This window comes from Vicia villosa, linkage group LG4 (assembly GCF_029867415.1).
Source record: "Vicia villosa cultivar HV-30 ecotype Madison, WI linkage group LG4, Vvil1.0, whole genome shotgun sequence".
NCBI lineage: Eukaryota > Viridiplantae > Streptophyta > Magnoliopsida > Fabales > Fabaceae > Vicia > Vicia villosa.
In genome coordinates this window covers 34228989-34254121 of record NC_081183.1, presented here as the reverse complement: position 1 = coordinate 34254121, position 25133 = coordinate 34228989, and the positions used below count along the sequence as shown (strand labels likewise).

The 25133-nt window shown below is 34.6% G+C and overlaps 1 long non-coding RNA gene across 1 annotated transcript; it reads right to left on the bottom strand.

Moving 5' to 3' along the window:
• Positions 1–24366: 24366 nt before the first annotated feature.
• Positions 24367–24917, bottom strand: LOC131599046 (uncharacterized). The gene is made up of 2 exons (XR_009282523.1): positions 24765–24917; positions 24367–24667 (listed from the first exon to the last, which is right to left on the bottom strand). It is a non-coding gene; the product is annotated as an uncharacterized LOC131599046 (long non-coding RNA).
• Between the last annotated feature and the right edge of the window lie 216 nt (positions 24918–25133).

Genomic DNA, 25133 nt, shown 5'->3' with positions numbered 1-25133 from the left:
GTGGGTGGACCTGAAAGTAAACACTCCCTAGAGGTACATAGGATCCTGGTTGTACAGACACTTTTAGACAATTGTTCAAAGATGGTCCTAGGGTCTATGATGCCTAAACTTTAACAATAAAGCTTAACAAACAGCTCTTACTCAGAGATACACTATTTTCAACTCTTAAAACCTCACACATGATCTCTACTACCTTGATCTTCAAAGTGTTTGCAAGTACACACTTACCATTAAGATCAACATACAATGATCGTTTAATTGTGAAATTAAGAAAAACTTATATTAAAATGTGTAATAGTTTAATTGTGATGTATTTTTTAAAAGATATGGACATACAATTTTTATATAAGGATATCAATTAAAATATACAAATATACTTTGTGCGGGTATGGGGCGGGGTGAGTACTAAGTTACCTGTACCCTCACCCACACGCATATTTTAATGGGTACTTACCCGTTATCGTTACCAATTTTGCAGGCTTTTACCCTCCTTGATGTGGATAATTTTTTGGAGTATCCATTGGGCATGGGTATAATTTTCATCGCTATCTTTACTTCTAATATGTATAACAAAATCTACTGTTAGATTGAATGTTATTATCATATCGATCATATATATAAAATTTAACATCAATCGAAAATCATTTGATATGTTCAAGAGAAGGATCAAAATTAATGGTTTTGATGAAATTTTGTAAGACGTTAGTTTTATGCATTTTATTGAGATGTCAAATGATTTCTGTTTGATGTTAAATTTTATAAACATGATCTGTATGATAATAGCTATCAATCCAACAGTGGATTTTATTATACGGATATGCGTTAAAAAGTTATCGAAGATATCATAATCTTTAGTTTTACACTTTGATGTCATTTGATCTTGAATATATATATATATATATGTGTGTGTGTGTGTGTGTGTGTGTGTGTGTGTGTGTGTGTGTGTGTGTGTGTGTGTGTATGTGTGTGTGTGTGTGTGTGTGTGTGTGTGTGTGTGTGTGTGTGCGCGCGCGCGCGAAAAAAGGTGAATTATACATGTGATCATTATCATAGAAAGGTTATGTCAGGTTACATGACATTCTTGCCACTTGAATAGTAGGGATGTGTTGCATGACCACTCTTTATTTATAATATTAAATATGTGATTTAATATTATTATTAGTGTTCCAAGAACCTACATGATCACACACATAATCACAAAATAAACAAATCTATTTGCACTAAATTTAACTAGATCAACTATGATCTGGTTTAAATTTCTTTCCGAAGGAAGCGTAGACTCATGAACCGACTTGTGTGAGATGCAATATATTTGAAAATGGTTTGAGGCAGGACATCACATTCAGGGAAAAGCAGTTGGCGTAAGGAAGCCTAAAACTTGAAAGAGTTGTTGAATATGACTCAACCCTTTATCATTTATGAAGATAAGCTTATTGCCCTTGAAGATAACCGATGACCGACAGACACTATATCTAGCCTTTCATCAGAGAAAGAGTAAAATTGACACATAGAGGAAAGCGACTATGGGATCCACAATCAGTTTGACAGGTGCATTCCCTTCAACACCTACCGAGAGATAATCTTGAAATAGTGTGCCAACACCCATTTCAGGAAAGCTTGTATAAAGAATCCCTTCTCACTTATGGAATCCTCTCAAACTGATTAGTTGAAATGCTATCGTTTCTATAAAAGTCACGACCATAATACTAGCAAGTGCATCCAGCCGAAGGACACAATCAAAGGGTTGATAAAGCACAATCATCTATTAGAATACACTAAAAATGACAAGAGGGTTCAAGATGATTCCCTAAAGAGAAAGTCCCCGACCAAGACATGTAATGTTGTGACCAAGGTTCAGGAGGCAAGCAACGAAGAAGAAGAGGCACGTAAAGGGAAGCATCACGACATTGTGGCCATCATAGAAGTTCCCCGGGAGAAAATTCCCTGTCCAAGGGGAGGATGAAGAGGACAATTGCAAAGATAATGGTTGTCAACAAGGAAGAAGATCAACAATCAAGAGCGTGAAAATTCGATGCTCACATTCACCTCAAGCTAAACTTCCACAACCTTGACGATGAATCGGTCATGGTAAATGTCAACCCTGTTGCTAGTTTAGAAGGAAGGGGAATGCAAATCCACAAAGATCAATGTAGCCTTCCTTATCGGCCAGTTAAGGGACATGGAAATTCTCCCTTTTACAGGTAAAACAGGTTACATAAACCACATAAGCAAAAGTAGCTAATTCCAGCAAACTGCAAGCAAAAGGCTACCTTCTTTCTAAATCTAAGCATATTGCCAACATCCTAGAATAAGCTCGACTTTATGATAATAGAGAAGTAAATAGTCCTCTTGAATTGAATGTGAAATATGCTTCCTCTGATGGTGTTACTCTACCAGATCTCACTTTGTGTCGCACTTTGATTGACAGTCTATATTACCTTACGATTACCAGACTTGATATTGCTTATGGCATTCAAATTGTCCACAATCCAGTATTTCATTAAAGTATCAAGCACATTGAGATTGATTGTCACTTCACCCGTCATCATCTTCCACATAAAATAATTACTCTACTATTCATCTTTGCAAATTGTTGATTTGTTTATAAAGACACATTCCATTAAACATTTCTGTTTTTTGATTGACACTCTTTATGCTTTCTGTGAATACATTATAAGTTTTAGAGAAAAAATATTATATAATATTATTAATATATTATATTATATTATATTATATTATATATTAGTAAAGATAATTTAATTTTTTTATTATGTAGTATTTATATTCTATTGTAATATTTAATCCATAGACTTTTGTCATTCTAATAGAAATTTAAAAAAAAAAAGAATTAAAAATAAGATACTCTAAATAGAGGGATAAAAACACATTATCCTTAGTTATTTTCATGACTTCCACTTGTGTTTATTTGACATGGATAGGTGCAATCGAATCTTACAAGCCAATGTGTTTTACACCTCTACATTTCCATCACTCATTTTAAGTTCAATGAGGTGTCCAAAGAACAAAAGTAATAGATAGAAAAACAAAACTAAATGACCCTAAAAAACAAACAAGAAAGCACACATTTTCTTTGACATAACAAGTGGAAAACAAATTAGGTGGAATTATATAAACAGGTGGAGTTATCGAAACAAAACGTTCCACTCTGAAATAAAAGGTGTTGCCATTTTCACAACAACTTTATAGATTGTCATAAGGTAAAGACACTTGTACACAATTTCCATGGTTACTCAAACACATTGTGGACCACTTGCTTTAAGTTACATCATTCATACAATGATTGAACTGAACGTTACAATAAAAATAATCAAGTATAGACTATTTCATCTACTTTGGTAAGTGCTCTGGCCTAAAACCACTCACCCTTGGCTTCTTAGTTTGATTTGATGGTTGTGGTTCTTCAAGACGATGGTGGCTATCTTGGAGAGATGTTCTTGCGAAAGAAACTCTGATATCAAAATCATTCAAAAAGGTTCTTGCAAAAGACAGTCTAATATCCACAATTTTTTTTTACTCTAGTACCATCATAAGCAAATGTATATCATGTTTTGGAGAGTAAGATAGTATCTAGAATCCATAGGTTAGTTGATTGACGGGGTAGAAGTGGAAGAATTAAAGGCTTTAGAAAAAAGGGATAGGAATTAGAAGTTGTCCGGTCAACAAAGGGTTCACGCCGATATTGATTTGTTCTATTAAACATAGAGATTCGGGAAGTAGGATTAAAAAAAATAAGGTTAAAGAACTTAAATTGTCCAAAATCGTTGGATTTTATAGCAATTCAAGAAACGAAATTTTATGAGATCTCTCATTCTCTCGTGGGATAATTCACTATGTGATTTGAGTTTTTGTCTTTCTATAGGTAGTGGTGTTGATCTGTCTTGGATCAAGCGTAGTTCAAAAGATAGGTCTTTACTCTCCTTATCTGGTCTTAGTTACTTAGGTGTTTGTCTAGTGGGGGTGTTATTAGTTACTTAGGTGTTTGTCTAGAGTGGGATGTTATTAGTATTGTTTATTATGTAGTTAATATTTATTCCAAGTGTGTTATGGCTGATAAGAGATCTATGTAGGTTGATCTATGTTTTCGTAAAGTGAGTTTCAAAAGTTATTGTTGGTATTTTTGAGTGACTTCAACTCTACCTGCTCAACTGGAGAAAGAGTAGGAGTGAGTGTCCATTCCAGCTTCTCTAGAAGTGTGGATTGCGGAGATTTTTAAAATTTTATTCATTAGACGGAGTTAATCTCTCTCTCTCTCTCTCTCTCTCTCTCTCTCTCTCTCTCTCTCTCTCTCTCTCTCTCCCCTAGGTAGAAATTTTACTTGGATCTAGTGAAATGGTGGGACAGCTAGTAGACTTGATTGAAATTTGGTGTCTAATGTGCAGTGGGACCATTGGAGTGAGACGTATCGGTGTGACCTTCCTAAGGATGTTTATGATCATTGTCCTATTATCCTTAAATATGTTATCGAAGGGTAGGGCCTTAAGCCTTTAAGATTCAATAACCATTGGTTTCACACAATAAATTTTTCGAGTTAGTTCACTCGTCATAGACTAGTACAGAGATCCATGCTGGGAAATATTTTATTATGTTGGAGAAATTAAAAGCTCTCGAAATAGTTTTAAAACTTTGGAATAAACATGTGTTTGAGAATCTTGACTCTCATGTTGTCTCCTTAAAAGAGATGGTAAGTAAGATGGATTCTCTGGATGACCTTAGGACCTTATCTGTTGAGGAGATTGAGACTACATCTGAAGTGATTGCAAAAATTTAGTCCTTGCTAAGAATTAAAGATTCTTAATTATTTAAAAGGTCATGGTCCAAGTGGCTTAAGGAAAGTGACACTAATTATGACTTCTTCCATGCTTCTATGAAAATTAGGGGTACTATACATAATGATATCTTAGCTCTAAAAGTTCTAGAAGGTTGGATTAAATAAGTATTTAAAATTAGGAAAGAGGTTGTGAAACATTTTTCTGATATTTTTAAAGAATCAAATGCTAATAAATCCCATCTCGACGATGTTGTTTTTCGCTCTCTTCAAAAGTTGATAACGTTGGTTTGACGAAACAATTTGTGACACTCTAAATCCCAAAATAATATATTTAATATTTATGTACTTAAAGTGTTCAAAAGGAAAAACATTTATGAGTTTAAAAAAACATATTGAGATAAAGGATATCATGTTGTCAACTTACACATTACGAAGATTTAAAAAATCATTCAATTAAAACAATTATACATGATACCAAATTTTTTGAAATTTTCTTTGGCCACCTCCCTATGGGGGTCACCCCCAGCGAAAATTCCAAAATACCCCTGCTTCGGAAGTTCATTTCCGAAAGCGTCTTTTTTTGAAAAAATTGACTTATTTCGGAAGTTCATTTCCGAAAACATTATTTCGGAAGTTCACTTCCGAAATACTGCGATTTCTGCAGATTTATCAAAACACTCCCCCTCCCCCAATCATTTACCCTAAATCAAAACAAAAAGTGGCAAAGGCGAAAATTTGTGCAAACAGAATTCCAAAGCTGCATCAAGGCTCCAATCACACTGCTAAACAACATTCAAAAGCCCTCAATCCTAACACTTTGTAAGTTTTGAAATTATTAGATCTAGTTTTGTGATGCATGTTATTTAGGGTTTTAATTGCATAAATGATATATGGTTAGGTTGTTAGTAGTATTTAGGTTGTTTAGAAGCATTTTGATTTGGTTTGAAGTTTGGTTTAGGGGTCTGTCATGGAAGTTGCAGAAAACTCCATCGCAGGGGTGTTTCGGAAGTTCATTTCTGAAAACACCTCCATCATAGTTTTCGTAAATGAACTTCCGAAATGTATCAGAAGTTCAAATTTTTTTGTTTTTTATTTTGTCTATGCATATTAATCGTTTTCAATTGTTTACAGGAACATGTCAGGCAACCAACCAGCACGCAGGACTGCGTCTTCTAAAGAGGGCGCTAAGGGAAGAAAGGGTTCTTCAAAGAAGGAGGTGAAAGAGGTGAAGGAAGTGAAGGAGGTAAAGGAGGTGAAGGAGAAGAAGAAGCTTTTGACTGGTTCTGCTTCTCGTCCCCTGGGGGTCCATGGCTCGGACGTGCAGGCTCAGCCTTCAGGCGTGATCAACGCTGATGGTTCTGATACTGAGTGGGATGAGGATTGGTATAATTATCTTCATTCGGAGGAGTTCGCTCGTCGGGAAGAATAACGTGTTTTTATTTTGTTTGATGTGTATTTTGTAACCCTCGTCGGGCAGAATAACATGTTTTTGTTTTGTTTGACGTGTTTTGTTTTGTTTTGTTCTGATTTCGGATTATATCGCACAGTGTTTTTGTATTGGATTTATCATGTTAGTTTTTGGAAGTGGTAACCGGGGTCGGAACATATGACGGAGGAGGTGGATGTTCGGAGGAAGAAGAACCGGAGGTACGTCCACCGCGAGACAAAGGAGCCAATCAATGTAAGCTATAGTTTATCATTATCATCTGGGGACGTCATTTCTAAAAAATCAAGATTAAAAATAATAAGATTTTTTTCCCAATTTTTTGTAATGACGTCCCCTGATGATAATGATAAATTATAGCTTACATTGATTGGCTCCTTTGTCTCGCGGTGGACGTACCTCCGGTTCTTCTTCCTCCGGACATCCACCTCCTCCGTCATATGTTCCGACCCCGATTACCACTTCCAAAAACTAACATGATAAATCCAATACAAAAACACTGTGCGATACAATCCGAAATCAGAACAAAACAAAACAAAACACGTCAAACAAAACAAAAACATGTTATTCTGCCCGACGAGGGTTACTAAATACACATCAAACAAAATAAAAACACGTTATTCTTCCCGATGAGCGAACTCCTCCGAATGAAGATAATTATACCAATCCTCATCCCACTCAGTATCAGAACCATCAGCGTTGATCACGCCTGAAGGCTGAGCCTGCATAAATCATTGAGATATATATATATATATATATATATATATATATATATATATATATATATATATATATATATATATATATATATATATATATATATATATATATATATATATATATATATATATATATATATATATATATATATATATATATATATATATATATATATATATATATATATATATGGAGCATATCAAGTGAGAGCATTTTTTAAATGAGAGATGAGAGGAAGAAATATCAACCATTAGATTCATCAAGAGAGACAATGTTAATACATTAGTGTCATTTGATCTTATCCCATATCATTAAGTAAATCGTGGATTCATTAAATATATATATATATATATATATATATATATATATATATATATATATATATATATATATATATATATATATATATATATATATATATATATATATATATATATATATATATATATATATATATATATATATATATATATATAAATTTAATGAATCCACGATTTACTTAATGATATGGGAGAAGATCAAATGACACTAAATTAAAAAATTGACTATTTTAAGAAATTTCTACGGATAAATCAACAAAGTTTTTGCTAAAATATTGACATCCCAAACATTAGTACAAAAGTTTGTAAACTCCAAACATCATATATTGCATCTAGCTAGAGAAAAATTGAGTACAATCCAAATCTATAACTAGAAGATTAGGATAATTAGATTATAAACAAATGAACTTTAAGCAAATAAGAAACAATATGCCAAAAATTAAATAAGCTGGAAATAAAAGGAAATTAACTTTACTTTCTGGTATGATTAGAAGAATAATTCATAGGCATTATTTGATTCTTTGATCCCTTTTGCATTTAGGTTATACAACCTATATGTCTTACTGTTTGCTGCATACCTAATAAATACACATTCATAGGCTCTACTAGCGAGTTTAACTCGTTTCAGATCTGGAATTTTGACATGAGCCAAACATCCCCAAGTTCTCATTAAGACAAGTTTGGTTGTCTTTTCTTTAATATCTTGTAAGGAGAGATCTTACTTTTTGACTTGGGAACTCTATTCAGGACATCGCAAACAGTCAATAAAATTTCTCTCCACCAGTGAGGTACAACACCAGAATTCATCATAATTGCGACAACAAATTCAGTAAGAGTTCTATTCTTTCTTTCTACTTTACCATTTATTTCAGAAGAATATGGAGCAGTCGTTTCATGTACAATTTCATATTTTTTTTATAAAAATAATTGAATAACCCAAAATCGTATTCATTTTCCCTATCACTACGAAGTCTTATAATCTTCTTACTAAGTTGATTCTCAATTTCAGTTACATACATCTTAAACATGTCAAGCGCTTCACTTTTATTCTTCATTAAGTATACATAAGTATAATTAGAACAATCATCAATAAAAGTGATAAAATAATGTTTACTATTTCCAGTTAAAGTTCCATCTAATTCACATATATCAAAGTGTATAAGATCTTTTAAATCAGATTTTTTGAATAATTGATTTATGTGAAGTCTTAGTTATTTCAGCTTGACTACAATATTCACATTTATTTGAATAATTGACATTTAATTTAGGAATTAGGCATATGTTGCTTGCATTAAAAACAACTCGCTTATTAAGAAGTGTGGCATGCAAAATATTAAAATCACACAAAGAGTAAACAGAAGGAGAAATTTTATTCAAATAAACATTCAAGTTAAACATGCCATCAATGGCGTATCCTTTTCCAACAAAAATACCATTCTTAGTGATGTTGTACAAATTAGCCCTTATAGTTTAACTAAACCCTGCCTTATTTAAAAGAAAACCACAAACAAGACTCTTCCTAATTTCAGAAACATGCATGACGTCCTTCAGAATCACAGTCTTTCTCTAGGTAAATCTCAACTCCATGTCTCAAATTCCAGCAACATTAGTGGTGTGAGTATATCCCAACATCACTTTTTATCTTCAGCATTCGTGTATGTCTTGAACATAGCATGATCGTAATAGACATGACGAGAGGCGCCAGTATATATCTACCAACCATCAGTACCACCAAACATGTTGACTTCGGTGATCATAGCAATGAATTTCTCATCAATCAGGTTAACCTATGCATTAGAGCCAACATGTTTATGCCCGCTCTTACATCTCTTAGCCATATGATCTTACTTTCCATAATTATAAAAGATGAACGCCGGAGTGTCATTTCTTTGGGGTGGTGGTTTTTGTCTAGCAATCGGAGAAGATGTGTCCCTAGAGGGATTCCCATTCTTAATTCGATTCACAACATTGCGATTCTGATTCTTTAATGGTTTGCTTGTAGGCTTCAGAACGCCACCAGATTTCTTTTTGTTGTTTGAAACAACTAATATTTCATCTTTAAGATTTGGTCTCCGAGATTCCTCTTAAATTAAGAGGCGAGTAATCAGACTCTTGATTGAAAATTATTTATTTTTATGTCGAAATTTTTTTTTGAAGTCTTTCCAACCGGGGGCAGTTTGTCAATTATAACAGCAATGTGAAATTGCTTATCGAGGGGCATACCTTCAGTTATGATTCCATGAGAAATTTTCTGAATTTTATGGCTTTGAGCTTCCACAAACCTCTCATCCACCATCTTGTAGTTCAAGTAGTGACTAAAAACATATTTCTTTGCACCTACTTCTTCAGTATCATATTTATTCTGTAGATCTTCTGATACCTGTTTAGCAGTCTTGCAATTACTGTAGTAAACATATAGATCATCAGCAAGACTGTTCAAAATATGATTTTTGCATAGATACTCATGCTCTTGCCATAGGGTGATCTCATTCTTGAGATTTATATTATTTGCTGCAACTTTAGCTTTTGCAACACAGTCTAATTCAGTTGTGTTAACAACTTCGTGTGAATTTACATTGTTGTTACCATTAGTTTGTTCGGTTGATCCAAAAGGAGCAACAAGGATATCCTTAGTCAGAACGTGGGCAACCTTCTTTAAAGTTAAGAAAAATTTCATCTTAGCATGTCAACGTTTGAAGTGAGAACCATCAAACTTAAACGGTTTTTCAGAGACAACAACGACTGAAGTAGTTCCGTTAATTTCCTCAATAGCCATGGTAGTTAAATGAAACGTCTTAAAATGTTATTTTCGGTTTTGAAAAAATGACACAAATAAAATTATCGAGACGAGTCACGTACCAGGTTTATTTCTTTAAGATGTTTCTCCGTACTACCAATAATTATGCAATGTAGTCGAGTTTCGACGACGTCTCCAAGATAAAATAGCCTATTGCAAACTACGGTTATCACTTACACTGTAATGAAGCACTCAAAGAGATACACCTTCAAATGGTGTTTAAACCACTCATTGTATCTGGAAATGATCCAATCGTTGAGGGCGTGATAAGCCACTCAAAAAATAGAAAAGAAAAAAAATTTAGAAGAAGCGGAGCAGAGAGAGAGAGAAAGGAGAGAATTCCAATATGGAATTTTAGAGTGGTTTGTAAATGAACTGAGGAACTCTATGTATAGACAAGGGATTCAACTTAGTGGAGAAAAAATCCTAGGAGGGAGTTGAAAAGTTCATGCCCGTTATGGCCGTTTTTGCTTGGTCAGCAAGTCAGACTCTGACTTGTTCTTGGAGGACAAGTAAAACTCAATCAAAGCTAGGTTTTGATGAGTGACACATAATTTCCACTTATGATCGAACCGAGTTGGCCTGTTGGGCGGCGGCGCGCGTGTGTGTTCAGATGGTGTGTCATCACTCCTTTAAAAAATTGGGTACCACGTGAACCCCAACCCATTTGGCCAAGTTGATATATATATATATATATATATACTAACAATATTTGTGTTCCCTCCTATGTGTGACTAAAATGAATCCATTCAAATTCAATTTCATATTAGTTTTTACTTATGCTTATTTATTGTTCATTTAAACCCAATAAATCATTACAGTTACCACTCCAAATTGTTGATTTTCTTACACATGCCAAGCCTATTGGAAATAAATGGGAGTTCAAAGCAAAATAAAAAGTTGATAGTTCAATTAAGAGATATAAAGTCAATTGTTCATAGCAGCTTCTTTTACAATATCTGTGATGTTCATAGCAGCTTCCTCGTGACCGACATTATTCATAATCATTTTTTTCTGCAGCAGCAATTGAAGTTGATTCCTCATGATCACTGGAACCAAAATGTTGTTGTGTTGTATGAATAACACTCACATTGATAATGCCCCTTTCTTGATTATAAGGATACATGTTGAAGGATAGAAAAACAATTAGAAAGGGGGGGGGGTTTGAATAAGTGTGACTTTAAAAACTCTTAAGATAAAAACAATTGCACAATGATTTTTATCCTGGTTCGTTGTTAACGAAACTACTCCAGTCCACCCCCTTAGAGTGATTTACCTCACCTGAGGATTTAATCCACTAATCAACCTTGATTACAATGGTTTTCCACTTAGATACCTTCTAAGTCTTCTAGAGTATTCTGATCACACCTTGATCACTCTAGGAACCTTTTACAAATAAATGTAAATCAAATTCTTACAAGAGTATTACAATGCTTTTTAATAAGCTATAATCACAATTGTAATATTTCTCTTAAGTTCTAAGCTTAAATCTCACTAAGATATTACAAATGAAGTGAGGTTGAAGATGAAGTTTGATAGCTTTTGATTTAGCAGCGTTTCAGCAAGATTGAAAGAGTTGTTCGTAAATTGGTGTTGTTAACCTTGCTTTTGATCAGAACTTCATTATTTATAGGCGTTTTGAGAAGATGACCGTTGGGAGCATTTAATGCGTTGCGTGATCCGTACAACATTGCATTTAATGTTTCACTCTTTTGTCAACTACCTCGAGCCTTGCTTTTCCTGCTTTAATTGACTTTGCCTTTAATAGCTTCTACGTTCCTTTTGTCAGTCAGCGTAGCCTGCCATCTTGTACTTGCTTCTGATCTGATGTTTGTAAATACAACGCGTTGCGTGATCCGTACAGCAATTGCACATAAACTATTAAATATTCCCTCTCCTTCCCTCTCCTCCATTTACCCCAACCAAACACACCTTAAAAGATCAATTGAAAAGTTGAGTTTAATCACATTAGTTGATAGGTTTATTAGTCCAAATTTTATATTAACATTTGAATTATTTTTAATCATCCTGAGTTTCAGATAAACTACAAGAAATCTAGAAGAAAATACAACAGAATATATAGTAAAGAATAATAAACAAGTGAACAAGTAAATATGTGTATATTAATACTTGAAGGATAGAAAAACACTTAGAAAGGGGGGTTTGAATAAGTGTGACTTTAAAAAACTCTTAAGATAAAAACAATGAACACAATATTTTTATCCTGGTTCGTTGTTAACGAAACTACTCCAGTCCACCCCCTTAGAGTGATTTACCTCACCTGAGGATTTAATCCACTAATCACACAAGATTACAATGGTTTTCCACTTAGATACCCTCTAAGTCTTCTAGAGTATTCTGATCACAACCTGATCACTCTAGGAACACAATGCTTAGATACCCTCTAAGACTTTCTAGAGAATCCGATCACAACTTGATCTCCTCTAGTTCTTTACAAATGAATGTAAACAAATTCTTACAAGAGTTATACAATGCTTCTTAAAAGCTGTAATCACAACTGTGATATTTCTCTTAAAGTTTAAGCTTAATCTCACTAAGATATTACAACAGTAATGAAGTGAGGTTGAAGATGAAGTTTGAGAGCTTTTGAATTTGACAGCGTTTCTGTATGTTTGCGCAAAGTGTTGTATTCAGCTTCTCATCAGAACTTCTATTTATAGGCGTTTGAGAAGATGACCGTTGGGAGCATTTAATACATTGCGTGATCCGTACAGCATTGCATTTAATGTTTCACTCTTTTGTCAACTACCTCGAGCCTTGCTTTTCCTACTTTAATTGACATTGCCTTCAATAGCTTCTAACGTTCCTTTTGTCAGTCAGCGTAGTCTGCCATCTTGTACTTGCTTCTGATCTGATGTTTGTATAAACAACGTTTGAATATCATTAGAGTCAAACAGCTTGGTGCAGAGCATCTTCTTGTCTTCTGACCTTGAAGTGCTTCTAGCGTGATACCATGAGACCTTCAGTGCTTCTGCTTCTGATCTCAAGTTCTTTTGATGCTTCAATAGACCATGTTCTGATTCTGCTTGACCATCTTCTGATGTCTTGCGAGAGCATGTTCTGATGTTGCATACTTGAACCTTCTGAGTCAGTGCTTCTTGCGCTGAATTGTGCATACTCTTTATATATTTCCTGAAATGGAAAATGCATAGGATTAGAGTACCAAATTGTCTTATACAAAATTCATATACACTGTTATCATCAAAACTAAAAATATTGATCAGAACAATTCTTGTTCTAACAATCTCCCCCTTTTTGATGATGACAAAAACATATATAATTGATATGAATTTGCAATCAGAATATCAGATGACCAAAGACAATTACACAGTTATAGCATAAGCATATAAACATAGTATGTGAATATGTCTCCCCCTGAAATAAATACTGGAAGAATTTATAAATAAAAGACTTCCCTGAGTATTTTTCATTTCAGTCGAGACGTTCACATTTGCCTAGAACTTCAGAACATTCAGAGCTTCTGCTTCTTGCTTCCATAGGACAGCTTCAGAGCTTTGAATTTCTTCTTGAATCATAGCATGCTTTATTGTATCAGAACATTCTTGAATGTATTAGAGCATCATCAGAGCATCTTTACATCCTGAAATGTTTCAGAACAAACTAGACGACAAAAGTCAGAGCATGAATGAATCAGAACATTCTTTTAAGAAAGAACATGTATCAGAGCAATGCTAAAAAATATCAGAGCAAACTTTGATAAGTTCTTAAAAAGAAATATGTATCAGAACATATGAGAGATAAGAATGTGTTAGAGCATATTCTACCACGAGAATATCAGAACATTCTTTCTTCTTGCTTCTGATCTTGAAGCTTCACAACACTAAGCTCGCTTCAAATTCCAAGAGCATGTTTCTTTATAGAATTGCTTTTCCTCATGTATTTGCTTCTCATGTTGAGCTTTTTCAGAATATCTTCAATCCTGCAAAAAATCTCAAAGACATAGAACTTGCAAATAATGTTAGGAATGTTGAGACTTAATCCCAGCAACTGATATAATAAACCAAATCAATTATAACGTTTCTCCCCCTTTTTGTCATAACATCAAAAAGCATTTAAAAGATTCAGATGAAAAACAATATGAGTGAAGAAGATAATATTTCATTGATTCAATAAAATATCAGAAGATACAAAAGGAAAGAAACAAATGCAATAAACAGGAAAACAACTAAGACCAAGACACAATACGACTAGCCTAGCTTAGAAACTATTTTGGCCAGAAGGTTTTGAATCTCAGAAGTGCTTTCTGACTGCGTCTTCATGAATGAGCGAAACTCATTGTGAGTATCTTCATACTTATCCAAACGAGAAGCAAGATCAGCTTGATTCTTTTGAAGAGCCTTCATGGCATTCACCAGTATAGAAGGTTCATCAGAAGAAGCTTCAGAGCTATCATTCAATGGAGTAACATGCTCAACAGTAGCATCAATCATGAGAACATCATCTTGATTTTCCTGAATAGGAAGTTTCTCAGCAGGATGATTCTCAGCACTTTGCTTCTCAGCATCAGCTTCTGACATAGAAGCATCTTCAGCATATTCTGGAACAGGGATATCAGAATCTTCATTTGCAAGAGCCTGAAGGATCTCAGCCAGATTCCTTGGAGGTGTAGGAGCAGCAACTTCTGATGTATATTCAACAACTGGATATACCATATCTGGTGCTTTCTCTGAGGGATTCTCCCTTAGCCAGTTGAACAATGACTGAAAGTCTCCAGTCAGAACAATGAATTGAGGCTTCCACACAACCATTGCAAGGCATGGTTCATCTTCAAGCTCATCTACAAACTTCTTCTCCTCAAGACAATACCTGCACCTGAGAGGACTGACCCAGAATTCTTCATAGGGCCTGATAGATCTAAGAGGACTTGGAGCTTCTGCTTCACACGCCTTCTGAAGCTTCAGAAACTCAGAGTTCATCTTTCTTCTGAAGATCCTCCAGAGATTTCTTAAAGCAACATCATCCATCCAAGCATGATGTGCTGAAGACATTTTGTGTTGAATACTTGAGGATGGAAGCATGAATTCACTCTGAGATTCGGTTTAGAAACTAGGGGTTATGCAAAAATGAGAAAGAGAGAGATGAATGAAAGAAACAATGAATTAAGAGAGAGAATGTAAAGAGATGAATTGTTATGGAGATGAGTATATATATAGAGACGGATTTGAAATGAAATGCAATATGCGTTTGAATGAACAGGATTACAGAAAAACATAGAATTAAATGCATTTAATGAGAAATGACGTTAGGAGAGATAACGTAATATTTGAAATGATTTGCACAGTTACCTAGGGCGGCGTCTCCTCAACTGCACGCATACTTGTCCAAATAGAGTGAACACGTGTTCATCTTCTGGAAAAGCTGGTGACAGCTGTTTTGCTTTAAAAGAGATTCTGAATCAACTTAGATAATGAAACGTTAGTAATAACAGAATCAGAACTTCTAATTGATCAACATCAGAACTTCTTATTAGAAGATAAAACAAAATCATTTCAGAACTAATCCATACTTCAGAACTTCTCATCTTCTCATTCTGGGCATAAATCCATACTGATATTCTTCAGAATGAACTTAAACCTATCTTCAGCAAGGGGTTTTGTAAAGATATCAGCCCATTGATGGTCCGTATCAACAAAGTTCAAAGATAGAACACCCTTCTGAACATAGTCCCTAATGAAATGATGTTTGATCTCAATATGTTTAGCCTGGGAATGTAAGATTGGATTCTTAGACAAGCAGATAACAGAAGTATTATCACAAAAGATAGGAATGTTACTCTTATATATCTGATAATCTTCTAGCTGACTCTTCATCCAGAGCATCTGTGTACTACATCCAGCAACAACAACATATTCTGCTTCTGTTGTAGAGAGGACAATTGTAGCTTGCTTCTTGCTGTACAAGGAGATCAGATGACTTCCAAGAAATTGACAACTTCCAAAAGTACTCTTTCTTTCAATTCTATCTCCAGCGTAATCAGCATCACAAAATCCTACTAAGTTGTATTCTTTAAATCTTCTGTAGACTAAACCAACATTAGTAGTACCTTTCAGATACCTCAGAATTCTCTTAACAGATGTTAAGTGAGATTCTCCAGGATCTGATTGGAATATTACACACAGACACACACAGAATAAAATATCAGGTCTAGAAGCAATAAGATATAGAAGAGATCCAATCATACCTCTGTACAACTTCTGATCTACCTTCTTACTTACCTCATCCTTACCTAAGATACACGTTGGATGCATAGGAGTCTTTGCTTCTTTGCTTTCAGAAAGATTAAACTTCTTCAGAAGTTCTTTCACATACTTGGTTTGGTGAACATATGTTCCTTCTGATGTTTGATTGATATGGATCCCAAGGAAATACTTGAGTTCTCCCATCATGCTCATTTCAAACTCAGCCTGCATAGACTTAGCAAACTCCTTTCCAAGTGTAGCATTAGATGTTCCAAATATAATATCATCAACATAAATTTGGCAAATTAAAAGATCATTTTTAAAGGTTTTACAAAAGAGAGCAGTATCCACTTTTCCTCTAGTGAAACCATTATCCAGAAGGAAAGAACTTACTCTTTCATACCAAGCTCTAGGAGCTTGCTTCAATCCGTATAATGATTTCTTTAGTTTAAAAACATGATCTGGAGACTTAGAGTCTTCAAAACCAGGAGGTTGGTGGACATAGACTTCCTCATCTATATAACCATTTAAGAAGGCACTCTTAACATCCATTTGATATAGAGTGATGTTATGTTGAGTGGCAAAAGAAATCAATAAGCGAATAGATTCTAACCTGGCCACTGGTGCAAAGGTTTCTGTATAGTCTATACCTTCTTGCTAACTATAGCCCTGAGCCACCAGTCTGGCTTTGTTCCTTACAACTTCTCCTTTTTCGCTTAGCATGTTTCTGAAGACCCACTTCGTACCAATGATGTTAAATCCTTTTGGTCTAGGAACAAGATCCCACACATTATTCCTTGTAAACTGATTTAGTTCTTCTTGCATGGCAATTATCCAGTCTGCATCTTCTAGAGCTTGATCAACAGAAGTTGGTTCGATCAGAGAAACAAGACCTAATTGACATTCTGCATTGTTCTTAAGGAATGCTCTTGTTCTGATAGGATCTTCTTTCTTTCCAAGAATAACATCTTCTGAGTGAGCAGAGATGAGTCTAGAAGATCTTTTGACAGTTGGCTCTTCAGAAATTCTGAGATTCTCTAAAGAAGCAGCAACTTAATCTTCTGATACTTTGCTTCTGGGTTCTTCAGCTTCTGATACTTTGCTTCTAGGTTCTTCAGCTTCTGAAATTGAGATATCTATATCTGCAAAATTCTCAAACTGCTTTGGCTTTTCAAGACCAAGCTTATCATCAAATCTGATATTGATTGATTCTTCAACAATCAATGTTTCAGTATTGTATACTCTGTAGCCTTTAGAGCGTTCAGAATATCCAAGAAGGAAACACTTCTGTGCCTTAGAATCAAACTTACTCAGATGATCTTTAGTATTCAAAATAAAATAAACACATCCAAAAGGATGAAAATATGAAATGTTGGGCTTTCTGCTCTTCCACAATTCATAAGGAGTCTTATTAAGAAAAGGTCTTATAGAGATTCTATTCTGAATATAGCATGCAGTGTTTATTCCAGAAATGCTTAGCCACATTGGTTTCATTGATCATGGTTCTGGCCATTTCTTGTTGAGTCCTATTCTTTCGCTCTACAACTCCATTTTGCTGTGGAGTTCTAGGGCAAGAGAAATCATGGGCAATACCATTTTCTTTGAAGTAAACCTCAAAGAATTTGTTCTCAAATTCGCCACCATGATCACTTTTGAACTTTATGATTTTACACTCCTTCTCAGATTGGATCTGAGTGCAGAATTCAAAGAACACTGAATGAGACTCGTCCTTGTGTTTCAAGAATTTTACCCATGTCCAACGACTATAATCATCTACGATGACTAATCCATATTTCTTCCCTCTGACAGATGCTGTTTTGACTGGGCCAAACAGATCAATGTGCAGAAGTTCTAGCGGCCTAGAGGAAGAGACAACATTCTTAGACTTGAATGCAGGTTTGGAAAACTTCCCTTTCTGACATGCTTCGCAAAGAGCATCTGATTTGTATTTTAGATTAGGGAGTCCTCTGACCAGATTTAGTTTGTTAATTTGAGAAATCTTTCTCAAACTAGCATGGCCTAATCTTCTGTGCCAGACCCATTGCTCTTCGCTAACAGACATAAGACAAGTTACCTTCTGATTCTTAAGATCCTGAAGATCAATCTTGTAAATGTTGTTCTTTCTCTTGCCTTTAAATAGAATTGAGCCATCCTTCTGACTTACAGCCTTGCAAGACTTTTGATCAAAGATTATGTCATAACCATTGTCACTTAATTGACTTATGGACAATAAGTTATGAGCTAACCCATCTACCAGAAGAACATTAGTTATAGAAGGAGAGTTACCAGTACTTATGGTTCCTGAGCCAATTATCTTGCCCTTCTGATCTCCTCCAAACTTAACTTCTCCCGCAGATTTGTCTTCTTTCCTGCCAAGGATATCTGCAACAGAAATTATCTTCTCCTTAGGTACCCACATTTTCTTAGGTCCTTTCTTGTTAGTTCTCCTCAAGTTCTGATTGAACTTGGGTTTAGCATGGTAAACAACAGGAGGTACAGCATGATATTCCTTAGGTTGAGCAACATGATATTTTCTATTTTGTGTCACATGCTTCTTAGTGTGTGTAACATGAAAGCTTTTAGCATGTGAGGTGAGCTTAATGTCATGGGAGTGGCCATACTTGAACTGATCATACAATGGCTTGTATGTGATTTTCATATCATCTACAGGTTCAAGTTTGTATGGGGTATCACCCTCATAGCCTATGCCAACTCTCTTGTTTCCACTAACAGCATATATCATAGAGGCAAGTTGACTTCTTCCAATACCTCTAGATAAGAACTTCCTAAAGCTCAAGTCATATTCTTTAAGAATATGGTTTAGACTAGGAATAGACTTTTCTGAGTCAGAAGGAGATCCAACATCTTTGGATAATTTTAAAACTTTTTCCTTCAGTTCAGAATTTTCTATTTCCAGCTTCTTAGTTTCAGATTCAAATAGCTTTTTCAGTTTTTTGTATTTGATACTAAGATGAGCCTTGAGTTCCAGAAGTTCTGTTAAACTGGAAACTAACTCTTCTCTAGATAGTTCGAAAAATACCTCATCAGAATCTAATTCTGATGTAGATTCTGATCCATCATCAACTGTGGCCATCAGCGCAATGTTTGCCTGCCCGCCTTCAGAGTCTGATTCTGATTTTGATGAATCTGAATCATCCCAAGTTGCCATAAGACCTTTCTTCTTATGAAACTTCTTCTTGGGCTTCTCCTTCTGAAGCTTTGGACACTCACTCTTGTAATGTCGTGGCTCATTGCACTCAAAGCATGTGACCTTCTTCTTGCCATATCTTCTGCTTCCAGAAGATTCTCCTTTTTCAAGCTTTTTAGAACATTTGAAGTTCTTGAACTTCCTATGCTTGCTTTTCCAGAGTTGGTTTACCCTTCTAGAGATCATGGACAATTCATCTTCTTCTTCTGATTCTGATTCTTCAGAATCTTCTTCTTCAGCCTGAAAAGCGTTAGTGCATTTTTTATAATTAGATTTTAATGCATTAGACTTACCTTTCTTCGGAGGTTCATTAGCATCTAGCTCTATTTCATAACTCCTCAGAGCACTGATCAACTCTTCAAGAGAGACTTCATTTAGGTTCTTGGCAATTTTGAAAGCAGTCACCATCGGACCCCATCTTCTTGGCAAGCTTCTGATGATCTTCTTGACGTGATCAGCCTTTGTGTATCCCTTGTCAAGAACCCTTAATCCAGCAGTTAGAGTTTGAAATCTTGAGAACATTGTTTCAATGTTTTCATCATCCTCCATCTTGAAGGCTTCATATTTCTGGATTAAAGCAAGAGCTTTGGTCTCTTTGACTTGGGCATTTCCTTCATGAGTCATTTTCAATGATTCATATATGTCATGGGCAGTTTCCCTGTTAGATATCTTCTCATATTCAGCGTGAGAGATAGCATTCAGCAAAACAGTCCTTGACTTGTGATGATTTTTGAATTGCTTCTTTTGATCATCACTCATTTCTTGTCTTGTCAGCTTTACTCCACTAGCTTTCACAGGATGTTTGTAACCATCCACCAGAAGATCCCATATGTCACCATCTAATCCAAGAAAGTAACTTTCGAGTTTATCTTTCCAATATTCAAAGTTTTCACCATCGAAAACTGGTGGTTTAGTGTAGCCATTGTTACCATTTCCATTGTATTGCTCAGCAGAGCCAGATGTAGATGTAGGTGTTGGAGTATCACAAGCCATCTAAGCTATGTGTTTTTCTCTTCCTGAATCTTTTCTAAACACGGTTAAGTGCTTGCACCTTATAACCGGCGCTCTGATGCAATTTGAAGGATAAAAAAACACTTAGAAAGGGGGGGGGGAGTTTGAATAAGTGTGACTTTAAAAACTCTTAAGATAAAAACAATTGCACAATGATTTTTATCCTGGTTCGTTGTTAACGAAACTACTCCAATCCACCCCCTTATAGTGATTTACCTCACCTGAGGATTTAATCCACTAATAAACCTTGATTACAATGGTTTTCCACTTAGATACCTTCTAAGTCTTCTAGAGTATTCTGATTACACCTTGATCACTCTAGGAACCTTTTACAAATAAATGTAAATCAAATTCTTACAAGAGTATTACAATGCTTCTTAGTAAGCTATAATCACAACTGTGATATTTCTCTTAAGTTCTAAGCTTAAATCTCACTAAGATATTACAAATGAAGTGAGGTTGAAGATGAAGTTTGATAGCTTTTGATTCAGCAGCGTTTCAGCAAGATTGAAAGAGTTGTTCGTAAATTGGTGTTGTTAACCTTGCTTCTGATCAGAACTTCACTATTTATAGGCGTTTCGAGAAGATGACCGTTGGGAGCATTTAATGCGTTGCGTGATCCGTACAGCATTGCATTTAATGTTTCACTCTTTTGTCAACTACCTCGAGCCTTGCTTTTCCTGCTTTAACTGACTTTGCCTTTAATAGCTTCTAACGTTCCTTTTGTCAGTCAGCGTAGCCTGCCATCTTGTACTTGCTTCTGATCTGATGTTTGTAAATACAACATTTGAATATCAGAGTCATTCAGCTTGGTGCAGAGCATCTTCTTGTCTTCTGACTTTGAAGTGCTTCTAGCGTGATACCATAAGAACTTTAGTGCTTCTGCTTCTGAACTCTAGTTCTTCTGATGCTTCAATAGACCATGTTCTGATTCTACTTGACCATCTTCTGATGTTACATACTTGAACCTTCTGAGTCAGTGCTTCTTGCGCTGAATTGTGCATACTCTTTATATATTTCCTGAAATGGAAAATGCATAGGATTAGAGTACCACATTGTCTTATACAAAATTCATATACACTGTTATCATCAAAACTAAGAATATTGATCAGAACAATTCTTGTTCTAACAAATGTGTTTATAGAACACAATGTCTCTGGATGTGGAAAAAAAATGATTTTGAAGGTTATAGACTTTCCATCCGTTTTTTCCTTCTGGATAACTTAGGAAGATGCATTTTTCAGCCCTTGAATCAAATTTGTTATTGGTTTAGACACATTTTTGGTGTAGCATAAACAACCAAAGCTCTTCTAGTGATGATAGTTTGGTTCCTTTTTGAAAAGTAACTCATATGGGGGGATCCCTTTATTAGCTATTGTGGGTATTCTATTGATTAAATAATCTGTAGTTAGTACACAATCCCCCTAAAATAATAAGGGCATATTTGCTTGGAAAAGCAAATCTTTAGCAATGTTTAATATTTGTCTATATTTAAGCTTTACTCTTCCATTTTTTTAGGTGTGAAGACACAAGAGGATTCGCGAATAATTCCTTCTTGTTGAGTAAACTTTTGAAATTTGGAATTCATAAATTTTGTACCATTATCACTTCGTATTCTTTTAATGTGTTTATTGAATGGCTGTTTGATCAAATTGTAGAAATTCATCAGGTGTTATAGCGTTCCGATTTTGTTGGTCATTAAATATACCCAAGTACCTCGAGAATAATCATCTACAATTATTAAGAAATAATGTGAATCATTATGTGTGGCAGTATGATATTTCCCTCAAAGATCACAGTGAATCAAATCAAATGGCGCGCCAGCTTTATCATTACTCAATGGAAAAGAATTTATGCATTGTTTTGATTTATGGCAAATGTCACAGAAATTTTCTTTATGTGAATCAAAATTACAATTGAGATAATGAGAGATATATCGAATAACTTGAGTGGAAGGGTGTCCCAATCACTTGAGCCATAAGGTTCCCATATCTTTCTTAGATGCACCTAATAATCCGACATGATGTTGTCTTGAAAGCACATATATATATATATATATATATATATATATATATATATATATATATATATATATATATATATATATATATATATATATATCTTCATGTTAATCACCGAATCCAATCTTCTTCGTCCAAGCTTGGTCCTAAATTATGCATGAAGTTTTATCATAAGTAACACTACAATTTAGATCACAAGTCAATTTATCAATGGAGATAAGATTGCAACTGAATTCTGGAACCAAAAGTACATCATGCAGCCTGGAATTATTTGATAGGTGCACATCTTCCATATTTTCAACTAATACTGAAGTTCCATTTGGTGTAATTATTTGAAAAGGTTTTTGCAATTTTTTCATGTTTTGTAAAATAAAATGTAAATGAGTCATGTGGTGTGAAAGCAAACCTCATTTCAATCTTTTCCTTATCTGTTGTATGTTGTAATTCCTCGTTTTGTATTTGATTAAAGACATGGCGTAAGGAAGGAAGAGGATCGACATTGATGATGGTTCCCTTTATTTGAGCAAATTGTCTATTATCGAGACCGCCAAGAAACAGATGGTTCCCTTTGCAGTAGTTTCTTGGAAGCTCCACAGTTACATTCAGGTAGCGGTTGCATTTCATCAAGTTCATCAAATAGACTTTTGAATTTCATATAATAATCAGTTACACCCACATCAGCCTCTTTTTCCATCTTGCACACAGTACACCATACCTGATGAGTTCTTGGTGCATTGAATTGATCGAATCGTTCTTCAAGATCAAGCCAGATACCGCGAGCAGTGGATGCGTGTGAGATGCTTCCGTGCAATTTCGGATCGATGGCGTTGATTATCCAAGCCATCACCATTGAATTAACCTTTTCCCAATTTGTGAAATCTGCTAAATCTTTTCTAGGTTTCTTGATAGATCCATCGATAAAACCGAGTTTTATCTTCGCTCGCAGAGCAACTTTCATTGATCTTGCCCACGTACGATAGTTTTGGCCATTCAGTGTTGCAGCGACTAGTGGTGTGCATGGGTTATCGAATGTATTCAAGATGAACGCCGAATTGGGGATGATGTTTTGCTCTTTCTTAGATTTGTCTAAGTTGTTGACGGTTAGGGTTTCTTCTGTGCCATATTCGCCATTTGCAGAGTCTGAATCTTCTCACTCTGGTGCCATAATAGAAAACAATTATGTGATATTCTAATTGTGTTTTCTATTATACATGCCTTTATATAGGCCAGGAAAAAGCTATAAAATAGCAACTACCTGTAATAAATATATTTAACCTAACTAACTAGGATATTTATAAGGGAATAACTAACTTTTAAGTATATTATGGAAACCTATTCTCCAGTAAAAAAATTGAATCGAATCGAACAAAACCATAGTAAAAATTCACCCGAACATAACCGATCCGTTTTAATTTATTAAGAACCGAACCAAAATTATTGGTTTGGTATACCGTTTTGAAATTCCGAACCGTTAGAAGACAATTTTTTCCAAACTGAACTGTTTATCAAAGAACCAAACCGTTAAACTATTTTTCTATTAAAAAAAAATTAGTTTGTTTTATATATTTTTCATTTTCAGTTTTAGTTCGGTTCGGGTTCCGTTTCAATTCGGTTCGGTTTTAAAACTGTTTGTACATTATAATTTGGTTCATTAACTAAACATAACGGTTCAGTTATTTAACTTTAGTTCACTTCATGAATTTTTTTAATAGCCCTCACTCTTGCTATATGTATGCGTTTTTGTTGTTGCCAAAGAGATTAATAGGGCAAAGGTGTATTAATTTTTAATTAAAACTAATAAGAGATCATATAAAGATAAAGAGAGAAAAAAATCAGAAAGAAGCAATACTAAAATTACAAATCAAAACAAAAATACCATGAGAATCTTGAAGTTACACAACTAATACAAAGACAGAAACACCAAACAAGGTGCAACAAACCGAGAAAGAAATTACAAATTAAAGCACACATAAGAACTAGAGCTCAAAAACTTTAACTATTTTAGGTGCTCATTGAATGATTATTACATGCAATAACAATGACCAGAATATTGACCTGTCATACACCTCCCAACATCAGGTAAAGTACAACTTGAATTTCGACAATCAGCATCAATATTGCATGGTTTCCGAAGTGCTTCATGTAAATCAAATCAAAATAAATAAGTGTTGTTGAAAATGGAAGATAAATTATATACTAAGATAAACAAAATATTATGAGAAAAAAGCCTTACCAGCGACAATAGTTGCAATAAAAAATAGAAAATGAACGAGGATCATAGCATACACAAACTTCTGAATTTTAGACATATTTTTCTACATGTACATGTTACAAAGAGAGACTTATTTGAACTTTTTATAAGATAAAAAAAATTGTCTCATTCAATTAAGTGGTTACGCTTACAGAGTTTCAAGAAACACTGCTTCAATTTATATTCATATGAGAAATAATTGTATTGAACAATGCAGAATAAATTATAGGGATAATGTATCAATGGACCGCATGTTTGTTTTGAGGTTAATATTATTTTGATAATATTTATCTCAATGTAATAGTTTTATAATATATTAATATTTGCTTACCGGCAAGGTGGATAATGATA